Source organism: Poecile atricapillus, chromosome 2, assembly GCF_030490865.1.
Source record: "Poecile atricapillus isolate bPoeAtr1 chromosome 2, bPoeAtr1.hap1, whole genome shotgun sequence".
Classification (NCBI taxonomy): Eukaryota; Metazoa; Chordata; class Aves; order Passeriformes; family Paridae; genus Poecile; species Poecile atricapillus.
In genome coordinates this window covers 39,593,372-39,606,545 of record NC_081250.1, presented here as the reverse complement: position 1 = coordinate 39,606,545, position 13,174 = coordinate 39,593,372, and the positions used below count along the sequence as shown (strand labels likewise).

The 13,174-nt window shown below is 43.3% G+C and overlaps 1 protein-coding gene across 7 annotated transcripts in view; it reads right to left on the bottom strand.

The window, feature by feature from the left end:
* Nucleotides 1–12,938, bottom strand: part of LRRC3B (leucine rich repeat containing 3B) — a 57,289-nt gene extending 44,351 nt beyond the window's left edge. Inside the window, exons 1-2 of one of the 7 annotated variants that reach the window (XM_058833646.1) lie at nt 12,582–12,938; nt 415–502 (exon numbers count right to left, since the gene is read on the bottom strand). The gene's annotated coding sequence lies outside the window, so the exon portion shown is untranslated. Of the gene's footprint in view, nt 1–414; nt 503–11,826; nt 11,902–12,374; nt 12,543–12,581 lie in introns of those variants that run through there. The other 6 variants (XM_058833649.1, XM_058833648.1, XM_058833644.1 and 3 more) reach the window with 6 other exon arrangements.
* Nucleotides 12,939–13,174: the final 236 nt, after the last annotated feature.

Sequence of the window (13,174 nt, the reverse complement as noted above, 5' to 3'; positions counted from 1 at the left end):
ATGGCCAGTGGCAGAGGGAATTCACCACAACTGCTGGGCTTTGAAAAAGGAGGGAAAAAGACAAAAAAAAGAGGAAAAATGTTGCTTCCTCAACACAGTAGGGCTGCAACAGAAATTCTGCCCTATTTGCAGGGGGCAGTAGGGATTTACAGGCACAATTACATATTCTGCAAATTCCTTCCAAAGGACTGCCCTTGAATGACTGAAGCAAGATCCAAATCTCCACAGACTAACTACTAACAGGGCTCAGCAGAAATGAAATGCATTGTATGACTGTCACTTCTATAATTTTGAACAGAATCTTGTTTTAGCAGTCTGTCAGATGACAAGGGTAGATATGAATTCAATAGATACTACTAAAGCCCCAGAAACAGTTATTAAAAGTATTTTTATATTGCAAGTTAGGAACAATACCTCATTTTCCATCTGGAAATATCCTGTGTTCAAATCAGTACAAATAACATCCACTCTCAAGGTGTTTTCATTATGATTTTGCATAAATCTGTAAAAAAATGAGACAGCATGCACATTATGGACATAAATCTATTATGCCTTACACCCACATAAATCAAAGCAATTCCACAAAGCTCAGACACAGGTTTACCTGAAATCTTTAAATATGAGTGATTCTCAAGCAAAAAAAGAAAAATAAATCCACAATGCTGATGTTTCCAAACTAAATACCAATCTAATCACAACCTCTGTACAACCCCAGTCTCAGGGCTGAATCCAGGCACATACATTCCCATGGTTTCCTCTCCTCAAAAAGTCCAGCATCTTCCCCAGCAGATCCAGCCATCAGCTCCAGGAAGGGCAGAGGAAGGCTAGCTCCAGGCACCGGCACTGAAACACTTTTGCTGCCCTGTTTCATGCAACCCTTAGCCCACATAAGGGGTCAAGTTGGTGCCTTGGAAGAGTCCTGTGTAGCTGACACCTCAAAGAGAGGAGTAAACAGCGTTTTCTGAGAGTAGCACCAGTGAGAAGGGAAGACAGCAGGATAAAAGAAAGGTCTATAAAGTTTAGGGACTGTAAAGATTCTCATTAGTATCAATATACTTTCAAGGAAAATTACATAAAATTTACTTTTTATTAACTTATTACAGGTCTATGTTATAACAAAACATCTTTCCCCCTTCATTGGGAATCACAGGGATTTTGAACATGCTTAAGCATTTTGAAGACTCTTCTGTCACCTGAGAACACTTCACCTTCTTATTTAGAAGGACCATTTTTCCCTGAGAAAGGAAAAGACCTATTCATCTCCCATTTCAGACCTCCTAAGCCTCTTCTAGGATTTTTTTTCTTTGTTGTACCAACATCTTTCATGGACTTTGTTCTTTAAACACCACTTTGGTTCGGAGGAAAATCAGAACAAGGTTTTAAAACTACTGGGGAAGCAAAACAAAACAAAGGAGAAATGCCTGGAAAGTTAGAAAGTATTGCAAATCCATACTGCAAAAGTCACATGGGGCCTCTCTTTCACCCACTGAGAACACTGAAATCCCATCTACCCATTTCATCCCTACACAATGCCACTCACTAAGGAAAAGGAACTGAGCCCTTTTGCTCAGTAAGGTTTTGGAAAAGCCCTCCTGCAGTCCTCAATCACAACCTTGAAGGCTTATGAAAACAGCAATTAAAAACACCATCTACTTACACTGACAATATTCATGTTAACAGTCAAACTGGTACTTCAGAGTGCAGTAAGCGTAACTGAATCTGGCAGCAGTAGGTAAGTCATCGTTCCTTTTTCACCCTGGACCAGCCACCCAACCTATAAAAAAACTCTGCTTTTGTAGAAAAGCTCAGCTCTTGAACAAACTTTTAAGGGACGCCCATCACTGCTGACAGCTGTGAGCCCAGAGACTGAGCTCTTGCCTGAGATGCCTCCCGGATGCATTAGGAGCTCTGTGACTTGGCCTTTGCACCAGTGTTCATGTCTCAGCCTTGACAAATCCCCGTGACCTATGGATGTCCAAAACACTTGTTTTCTCAGGACCTGTCAAAATGCCTCCTTGGGGCTGCCATGAAAGCAGCTGTAGGCTTAGCGAGGACACTGTGTAGTATTAGCGGCGTATTTTATCTTTTACCTCTCACCACAAGTACAAATCTTAAAGGAAATCTTTCTGCAGGTGCTGATTACCCTGCCCTTCATCTCTTCAGGTGAGCCTTCTTACATGGGTATTTCATCTCGTGCATCCCTGCCAGCTCTTTATAGACAGCACTTCCCTCTCATTCCATTTTCCCTAAATCCTGACATGCAAGCTGAAGCTGAAGAACACCAACCCCACCACCTGATGAATTAGTACTGACAGTGGCCAGTGTTTTTGCTCTGGTTGTTGTTTGTTTTTTGGTTTTTCTTCTGTAGAAGCAAGGAGATCAAGTTCACCCTTCAAATGAATCAAGGGTCAAATCCCTAATGAAAAATTAAAGTCTTTCACCATTATGGGGAACTACAACACAGCATAAGGAGCCAAGAGCCCTGAAGAACAGAGGTGCACCCCAAAGCTGTGGTCTGATGTGGCCATTGGTGCACCCTGTCCTTGTGGTGAAGAGGTTCACAGGGAGCCTGCAAATGCCCCTGTCCTGCAGCACTGGCACTGTGACCCAGTGCAGGGCGCCAGGCACTCAGCCCAGTGTTTGCTTTGCTTGTTGCCACAACCATTAAAAATAGTGATATTCGCATTATGGCACCTGAGGAATACAGTGTTTCTCTCTAACCTGAAGGAGTACAGCCAATGGCACAGGAAACACGTTTCAGAAGGTTTACACAGACAGGCTTTTTCTTTTTTCCCATGCTGGTGTGAAAATGCTGAAAATAATGTAATTATTTATATTGCATTTGTTTTGGAAGTGAAGATACAGATCACTTGCTTTTAATTTCCTTTTTCCAGGTTCATCCTTTATTTAGTAGGAATGATAAAAGTTCATTTGAAAAAGTAATATATTCAAAACTAATAAAGTTCAAGTGTAAAATATTTTTAGAGTCAGCTTAGGTACAACTATTAAGTTGTCAAATAAAACCATCTAGTCCAAGTTATACCAGAAAAGGGTCAAAGTTTATGGCTAATTTCACAGATTAAGAGTGTTTCCAGGAGCAACACTTCCATGCCAAATGCTGCTAGGTAAGTCCAAGAACAGTCAGGTGTATGAGTGAAAACAGTGAATCTGAGTAATATCAACATTAGCAAGAAGCCCATCTCCCACCAATCTCCAGTTTTTCACTACCACAAACTTTCCACCTCTGCAGTCAGGTTACCTCTGCATCAACTGACCATAAGCTCAGTATCTGTAATTAAAAACAAACATGTTTGGGTTTTTTTTCTGGATGGAAATACTGAAGTGCACTTTGCTGATAGCTGATCCTTAAAAACTCTTTCTCTGTCAGCTGTGGTATTAGAAGTCATTAAAATGTTACCTCGTCAGTGCCCCTTACCTGCAAGTAAAATGCAGGTAAAAGGTCCAAAAAGCAGAAACAATGTCAGAAAGGCTGAGACCAAATGCTTTTAAAGTCACATTAGCTCCTCATACACACATCACATTTACATTTACAAAAATGCCAATATTGTTTAAATTCAACAGTCAAACTCCTAGCCTTACACATTCTTAGAAGAAAGGCAGCAATATACCTTAAAAAAAATAATTTGAGGAAACTGTGGATGCACAGGAAATGTTGAAGGCTACTTGGAGCAGCCAAGTGAATGGAAAAACACATGAGGTCACAGAACCAGCCCCTAGCCCTCCAATGCTTTACACTAATGAAGAACTGCACTGCAAGCCTGATAATATTTTAGTGCCCCTCTGCAGATGCCCAAGCATTTACTCGGTATTCAAAGCTGCACTCAACAGCTTCAAGAATCAGAATTTAAAACTAGCAGTCTTAGCTCACTGATTAAATACTGCTTCAATAAATCAAGACACACTAACTCCAGTCAACAAGACTACTTTTGGGACCCCACAGAGCACCTTCTCAGCAACCCCACAGCAAGGGGAAAATAAAGGACATGGGCAATCTCACTCACCTTGTTTTTCTAATGATTTCCCAGTCAATTCAAATGTCCACAAGCTTTTTAAATCCATTTACTTATCATCAAAGCATTGTCTGCCAAGTCATGCATGCCACAGTGGAAAAAAAACCAAAACACTAAGATGACAGTGCATGGAGCTGACACTGCATAGAGATTGTTTCTCTCAGGGAAGTTCTTTGGAGAACAGACAGGGTCTGTAGAACTATGTTTGTGGTGATACAGTCATATGGAAAGCCCAGATTGGAATGGTACTTTTATACAAACTAATCCTGAAAGTAATGTAAAATATATTTTATTGCATCTGACCCATAGTCAGATTTCACCTCAAGAAAGATCCCTAGCGTGACAGGCTTTTACATGGAAAAAATAAATACACACCCGTGAGCTGCAATCAGTGACAAAGGTATAATAGCAAATATCCCTTATGGCAAGCTTGTGAGAAAGGGCTGCTCTCAGACAACAAAGCCTGAATACAAGAGGGTACATCAATTATTGCTGCACAAACCAGACTGAAAGAACAGCACACAGCACATAGTTGTTCACACAGCATGACAATGGGAAGGGCTGAGATGGCATTAGACAATACAACACCATGCATTTCAATTTTTAAGATTCATGCCATTTTTTTCTTTTCTGCTCACAACCAAGGGAAGTTGAAGTGCTACTGACACTGCACGACTGACTGTTGATTTTCAATGTGTTAAAAAAAATCTACTATAATTAAGTAATTGGTTGGCCTCTGTCCATTTCATTCCACACTGCTGCCTCACACTTGTTTAAAGAATAGAGAAAAAAATTATTGAAGATGTGGCAGATAGTGGGAAAAAACCCCAAATGTTAAGCTTGACTCGTTCAAATTAGGTGGTATTTGTACAGATGGAGCACCCGCCATGACTGGCAAGAAGAACAGTCCTGTCGCTTTGCAAGAAACATTTTTGGATCGAAATTTATTGAAATACCATTTGTATCCATCAGGACTGTTTCCTGAGCCAAAGATTTAGGTTTCTTGCATGTTTAAATCCTGTCAAGTCCTACTCTAGCAAAATAAGTATTTATAGAATCGCAGAATCATTTAGGCTAGAAAAGATCTTTGAGTCCAACTGTTAACTCAGCACTGCCAAGTCCACCACTAAACCATGTCCCTAAGTGCCTTAACTATACATCTTCCAAACACCTACAAGGATGGTGACTCAAATACCTGTTCCAACTCTTGATAACCCTTTCCATCAAGAAATTATTCCTAACACCCACTATGCATCAGAGATGCCAATAAGCATACCAAGTAATTGATGAAAGTGATGAGCAGAATACAGATAAAATGTTTGCTGTCAAAGGGCAAAAACCTGTGAAAGACTCTGAAAAGAGAAAATGACCAATACATTTTCTGAACAGAAATTATTAACCTTTCAATGACAACGGTCTTGCTTATAGCCAGGAAGGGATCACAAATGCAGTGTACAGGGACATGACATCTCAGCTCTGCAGCCTCAAAACATACAGGAAAAGAAAGGATTTCCTGGATTTCATGCCATCATCCATGTGCTGCTTTTCAGTCAAAGCTGAGATGTTTATATTCTATATGAATTGTGTGCTTTGGTTATATGCAGTATGTTAGAAGTGACAACTAAAGGTCTGAAAAATATTGTGATCTGAAGTTTGAGGAGTTATTTCACTTTAAGTTAGAAGATCCTAGAAACCAGAATTTCCCACTTGTATCTCATTTTATAACACGATATAGACCATTCCTTTGAAAAAGGTTTCAGTTTGGAATCTCTCAGCTTTGAAAAAGAGGAAATGTCCTTGCAGCAGCAGAGTAAAAATTGGTACTACCACCTAGAGAACAGGACCAGACACACCCAGAGAACAACAAAGTTGAAAATGACTTAGAAGCAGATCTCCTCTGATACATGCCTTCCCTTTTAGTGCTTGTGCAGACTGGGACTGACACACACTCATGAACAGTAATACTCTATTACAAACTTTGTTAAAAATAGACTGTTTAAAAGTCACCAATTCTCATCTCAATGACTTAGTGTCAACAAAGCTGAAAACAAGGGCAAAAAGGACGCTTAGAAACACTGTTTGAATGTTGCAATAGCAGAATTAGCCTGTTAACTTCATTTTCAGAGAAAAGAACTAAGGGTCACTCTTTTGACATTTATAACAATAATTACATTTAATAAAATGTAAGACTCAAAATAAATTTTAAAGACCATTTGCAGTGCATCTAGGAAAAATACCCCAACAAAACCAAGCCCAGCTCCAGCAAAATTCACTATAAAGACTGACCCCTGGATTTACCAATTTCCAGCCTTGTGAACAATCAGTCTGCTGCCGTTGAGGACCTTCCCTCCTCTGCAACTCCTACATTTGCACATACTGATTCTGCAATTCTTGTTCTTGACAAATACCAAGTTTTTTTGCCTAGTTGGAGGTAAGTATAACAGAACAGCAACATCTCCAAATAAATCTTCAGAGTGAAAAAAGGAAAGCGTTATAGAAGTGTTTTCAGAAGTGTAAGAAATGGTTCTCTGGAGTTTTTGCTTTTTTTTTCTTTTGTTTTTCTTTTGTTCTTTGTTTTTTTTTAGGAAAAGAGTGTATTGAAAACAATATATAAACACTGCAATGTGAAGAATTAAAAATAAAAATAATTGAAATCGAAGTTTAAAGAGATTGTGCCTATTTTCATTTCCAAACACAGAACAGAAAGAGGTTTAAAAGTCAAGAATTAAAACACCAGTCACATAAATTTGTTTTGGTTCCAGTGCTGATTAAGATGAAGTCTTATCAGTAAGATATATAACCACCATTGCTTGCTTAACCATATCTGACCTAACAAACAATTTCATAAAAAATTTTTGTTGCAGTTCTTCTTCCAGGAAGAAGTATTTGTCTCTGCCTTTAAAGGTGAGGGAGTACTTGCAGGAACTCAACACTGTTGACCCAGTGCTTTTCCTTTTCTTTTAATTAAAATGCCTTTACAATGGCAAGCACCATGGATTTATTTTCACATCCAAAGGCTTCACCCTTTTGCTGCGAATTATTCACAAGCACATAAAAATGTATACTTCGTAAGTATTACAAGAATATTTTGAATTAAGCAAATTCCACCAAAACAATACACATTTGTAATCTACAGCCTTCACATGCTTTTCCCACTAACTCCCAACGCAAACATTTGGAATGAAATGCTGAGTACTCATGATCTTGACATACAACATATCTTTAGCGAGTACAGTTGCAAAAGTGTGTAACCCAGTTTTGGTAAACTGCTAAAAACACTCCATTTAAAACCAATGCTATTGTTTGGTGGAGGAAGCAACATTGACAGAAGTAAATGACAGCGCCAATAAAGCTAACAACATCCACAAACTAAACCTCTTAAGAAAGCCTGAGACCTAAGACACACCATCTTCAAAAGCACATGCCCTATTTACTGAGATTGTACATCCAGAGGATGAAGTGTGAACATGAAGCGATGGAGAAGACTGTGTGCCAAACTTCCACAATTTGAGTAAAATACTGGCTGTTATGCAAGCACCACAATATAAGGGTAGCATTTTCCAGCTGAAAACTCCATAGAAATCTTAAGTCCATCTCCTGACCGCTTCGTTCCTTCCTATCCACCTTCTACTTTCTTTATGCGTTGTTTCCCTTTCCTGACCTTTTAAAATTCTGTTTGTCTCTTCTTTTACTGTCACTTCAGAACCGGACTTTTCATTTATTGCTCCTTAAATAATTAAATAGTCTCCATTTGCTTTCCTGCTTCCAAGCCAGAGTAGCATCCCATTTATGTACTGTCACTCACTTCTATCACTTTTCATTTTTTCTTATTAGCATACCTTTATAGCACTATTTGGCAAGCAGAGGTTAAATTTTTTCTTCTTATCAAGGGATAAGTTAGCAGCTTTACGAAATTGCTATTAATGATGTGCCAAATTCATTTAAAACACACTAGCTAGTTGAAAAGCAGAGGTAAACCTTAATCAAGTACATCAAGATCTGTAGTGCTAATTTTCATCTCTGTTTAAGTAAAACACCCAATTATCCAGCTCAATGTATCTCTGAAAAGGCCTTTTAGCAGTCCCATTTCCTCAAGAGGCATTTTTTATTTCCTTTCCGTCAGTGAAGCTGAGATACAAAAAGCCAAATTCAATTCCTCAGCAAAGCTTCTAGTCCCTTTGAAATCAACAAACACACCTTTTCCGTAGGCCCACGGCAGGGCCATGACAAATCCATAGCACAGCACGGAGACAAGGCAGAGGGATACAGCCCTGATCACCTCAACTTCAAGACTCAAACTAATCAGGTCAGCCACTGCTTTCTCCCTGCTGCCATCTACTTCTCCCTAGTTTCGAGGGCACCTGGCCTCCTTCATCTACTCCCATTTGTCTACCTCTCCTTCTTTCATCCCTGCAAAAGTTCATACCCTCCAGAGAAAGAAAAACCATTTTAATTCAGCAACCGTTGCCTTTTCCTTGCTGATCGAAAACGGTACACAGGAGCAAGGATGATCCTTATGGTAAAAGGATTTTCCCATGTCCATCGTGGAAGTCAGTCAGAAATAATAAGTTTTTAAAAAGATGTGCTTGCTGAAGGCACTCAATGGAGCATTTAAATATCCAGAGAGAGGAGTAAAAGGTACTTTGTTGTTTGCTAACAGCAAGTGTTGAGTTTGCATTTCCAAGTCCAAACTAAGTGTGTAGAGCAAGCTGGTGCTGGATACAGGTGCTGATGAGCCTACAGGGGTAAGCAGTGCAGGTCATCGGTGGCAAGTACAGACACAGGCACCCATCACCCACAGGAATCTCCATGAAGTGGGATCATGCATCTTTAAGCACTGTGAACTAAAGACATCCTCCTCCACACTGAGTTCCACAGCAACTATTTATCTGAACCATGAGCTCTGATGAAGCAGTGAGTAAAACCAACACCACATCATACTCTTTTTCCCTCTGGGATGCACCCACAAGTCTGCTTTACATCCAGACTAACAAACTGCGCCAGAATGATGGATGCACAGAAACTACTTAGGAAAAGAGCTGAACTGAAACTAGAAGAGATTAAATTCATCAAAACATCTCAAAATTTGATGCTACTTCACCCATAGCACATTGGATTTAAGAGCAGAAGAACATACCCTGCTCATCCATGTATTCACAGGCTGTTATCCTTTTAAAAATACTTATTGAAGGTGCTGAGAAATTCCTATATCCTTTTTGCTTGTACTTTCTGTAGACATACGGGCATTTGATTCATACCAGTACTGAAGTGCTCTATCAAAACTGCACTTTCTGGAGGTTACTTTCAGTAAAATATTAAGTTAAAAATGCTTGGCCAAACAAGCCAAGGTAAATGCTACATATTCTATGAACTCAGATAATGTATTCTTGGCTCAAAATATGATCATTTTGAAATAAGGTTCTGTTTAACATTATTATAAGTTTTTAAACTGCTTCACAAGAGTTTTCTCTAAGCTTATGAACAAAGCTTAGTGAATGAAGTGAAATTAGGGGTATTATTTTGCTAGCCACAGAACACTAATTTAATTTGCATTCTCTAATGAGTGCTGATCCAAAGACCAGGCATGCAGACGACAACAAGGACAGTAGTTACATGCAAATCCTGTAAGTCATTACAAATGCAGTATTCCACTCTGAGAGGAAGAACCTTCCTTAGTTCAACTTCTGATTAACTGAAGTGGCAACAACAAATATTTCTACCCATATTCCTTCTTGCCTAAATCATCCACTTCATTAAAAAGTTTAAAATCTTCCTGCCAGTGAGCCATGTATCCCTTGTGTTACTCACATAAATACTCCTAGTGAAGTGACAGGAAATATCCTTAGAAACAAGACTCAGAAGCACATTATTATTTAACTGAACATCTAAAGGTGCTTTTGAAATGAAGCAATACATTTTCTCTGGCTTTAGACACTTGAGTTAGCACTTCTGAATACAGCTGAATTTTATAAATTCCAGTTCTCCTGCCGAGAGGATATTTCTTGAGCTGACATATCATGCACTCACTCTGTTACTCTAGTTACTCTAATGCTGTTTCAGTGTGAGCAGGAAGAATTTCCTACCTCCCGAAAGATTTGAAATACGGATCCATAAAGCACATGGAAAAGACAAATCATACCCTCAAGTCTTGTTATTTCATTTATATATGGCAAAGCTCTCACGGACTTTATTAGCTCAGCACTGGATGAAGAGCACAGACTTATATGCCTATTAAATGATACTTCTTTTTCAATTAATCTCACATTTGAGGCAAAACACATTGATTCTTGATAGTTGCAGGTACAATCCTCATACACTCAGGCCCTGATCTCCAAGAGACTCATCAACTTCAACCCGCCCTAAGGCAACTGAACACTATAATCACACAGGAGAAGCTCGTTTTGGTTGGACTGAAGTCAGCACAAATTTTACAGCAAGCCTCAGGGGAAGGCAAGATCAGGGTTCAGTGACTCAGGCAGCAGTACCTGAATAAATGCAGAAGATCTAGAGCTAACCTCACATTCTTCTCTTAGTGAAGTCCAAATCGTCTCATTAACACCAATGGGCACAAACCCTACATGGTCCTGCACGCTGGAACTCCCGACCATGGGCCTGGTCCTTCTATCTTGAGCCATCAGAATATTACCTGTAGAAGTAATCCCACTGAAATCCAGGCAACTTACACAAGTAAGGGCTGCCGCAATCACAGTTATAATTAATTCTGAGCAATTTTACTATTTAGAAAATAAACTAGAAAATTAGACTCTGAACGCAGCAAAGGTTTTGCAAATTTAGTTCATTCTACAGCTTATTTTCCTTCCCTTTAAGCCAAACTAGAAGCCTACTCTTTTAAATTAAATTACTAAGAATAATATCAATAGGTAAGCCATATGAACACTGTGGTGCTCTATATCAAAGCCTTCAAGCTACCGCTTTCAATAGGGCGTGACGCACACCTTCCAATATAAACCTACAAATTATTAGACAGGTTACCATAGGAAATTTTTGACAGGTCTTTTAGGCATTCAGAAAAGACTACCCCAAACAGAGCTTTCAGCTTAAAGAAGGCTTATTTTTCTCTCCTTACCAAATCTGTAACATTTTCCTCATAGCTATTATATTTTAATTAATTCAAATAGTCTCAAATGCCTTAGCTTATTCTGTCATTTTCATATCTATGTAAATAACTCTAGGATTATTTCTTTGAGGAGAGCACTAAATGTCGCTTGCCTGGTTCTCATTCTGACTCTTTAGGTGGTTGGTCTATTTATGCTTTTCAAGTTGTTTGGCTGTTTTCATTCTGTAATTACACCATTTCTGCTGTCTAGGGACAATCAGAAAGATTGGACGATAACCTGCAGACTGAACTGCTTGCACGTTTTCGAACCGATACTCCAAAATCTCCTAATTTTTGAAGGCAGAAGCAAAGAAGGAAAGAAGAATTCTCGCTGGCACATCTGAGGCATTTTCCAAATTTTTGGTGAGGGAAATTCTGGACGAGTAGCTTGCCAGAAAGGCGAGAGAAGAGCCCGCGGCTCCCACAGACACACAGTACCCAGTACCCGCTCGCTGCAAGCGATCACATTTCTGCTCGGGCTCAGAGGTGGCGACCGTGCCCCGCTCGGAGCTCAGGGTCGCACGGAGCCCCCCGCGGCCGCGGGACCCCTGAACCCCCGTTCCTGTCCCGGGCCGGGGGCACCGCGCACCCCGGCTCGGCCCTCCCGGGGCAGCTCCAGCGCCGCCCGCTGCGGTCCCGCCCGGTGCTTCCCCGGGCGGCGGGGGCGTCGCAGCTCACCTGGGCGCAGCAGGCACCGCCGCTGCCCCGCAGCCCGCCTGCCGCCCGCCGCTGCCATTTGTTGCTCGCATTCGCAGGAGATGCCCTTTTCCCCTCCCCGCCCCGCATCGCGGCTACCGCCGCCCGAACCGTAGCAACTGGTCCCGGTAGGTCTCAAAGTGGAAAAATCCTACGGCAACACACACGGCGTCCTCCCACCCGTCCCCGCCTCCGCCGCCCCCTTTCCCCGGCAGCCCCGCTGGCGCCCCGGCCGCCGCCCGCACGCTGAGCAGCGCGACCGAGCTCCGGCAGCCCTCCCGCACACGGCCGGGCAGGGACAGCGGCCAGGCACCCCGGGAGCACACATGGATGGGAGGGGCGCTTTATTTTCCACCCCTTTTTCTATGTTGCTCCAGTACGGGATCGGGAGCTGCGGGTCTCAAATCCCTCATCTGCTCCCAAGTGAGAGGGTACCAACCCCCTTCCCGCAGCCTCTGCTTCTGGATTCCCTCCTCCCCATCTCCCGCTGCCTCGGCGGAATCCCGACCCCGTCAGCCCCCAGGACTCACGGACACCGGAGGTTCGCCAGCACGGGCTGGGGGAGGGGGCATCGCCGGTGGCCCTCGCCCATCGCTGCCGGGCAAAGGTGGCACGGCACGGCGGTAGCCCCTCGGAGGCAGCAGCACCGATCGCCTTCCCCCCGCTGCCTCCCCGTCGAGTTTCCTCCCGGCGCTGCCGCCCCCCACCCAGTGCATCCGCGGGGCGCCGCAACTCACATCGCGGCGCCTTCCCGCAAAACTTCTCGGCGTGCGGCCCCGGCGGCTCGGCTCGGCTCCGCTCCGCTCCGCTCCGCTCGGCGCAACAGGCAGCGCTGCTCACCTGGCCCCGGGCCGCCGCGCCATGGGAGCGCCGGGCGGAGCCTGCGGGCGGCGCGGCGGGGCCGGGCGCAGCCAACGCCCGCCCGCCCTGCTGCCTCCGCCGGGCGCCCGCCGGGAGGCTGTGCCTGCCGCGCCGCCGCTCCCCGGCCCCTGCGCTGCGGCTGCAGGCACGGAGGCAGGCGGGCAGGGAGGGAGGAGAGAGCGGGGCGGGGAGGGAGAGAAGGAGGAGACCTCCCTCTCGCTCCCACCGCGCAGCGGGGAGGTGCTGCCCGGGAGGGGTGATGCTGCCCGTCTCCCTCTCGGGGCTGACTGTGGCTCTCACCCCCCAGCTTTAGGGCCGGGGCCGCCCTCGCCGGCCAGACGTAGAGAGATGGCCCTCCCTGTCGGGAGCACCGTGGGGTGCCTTCAGAGGGTGCTTCTGCTCCCCCCAGTGCCCACCAGGTTCCCCAGCAAAATACGAATAAGGTTAATTGTTTTGCTCATCTGAGTGA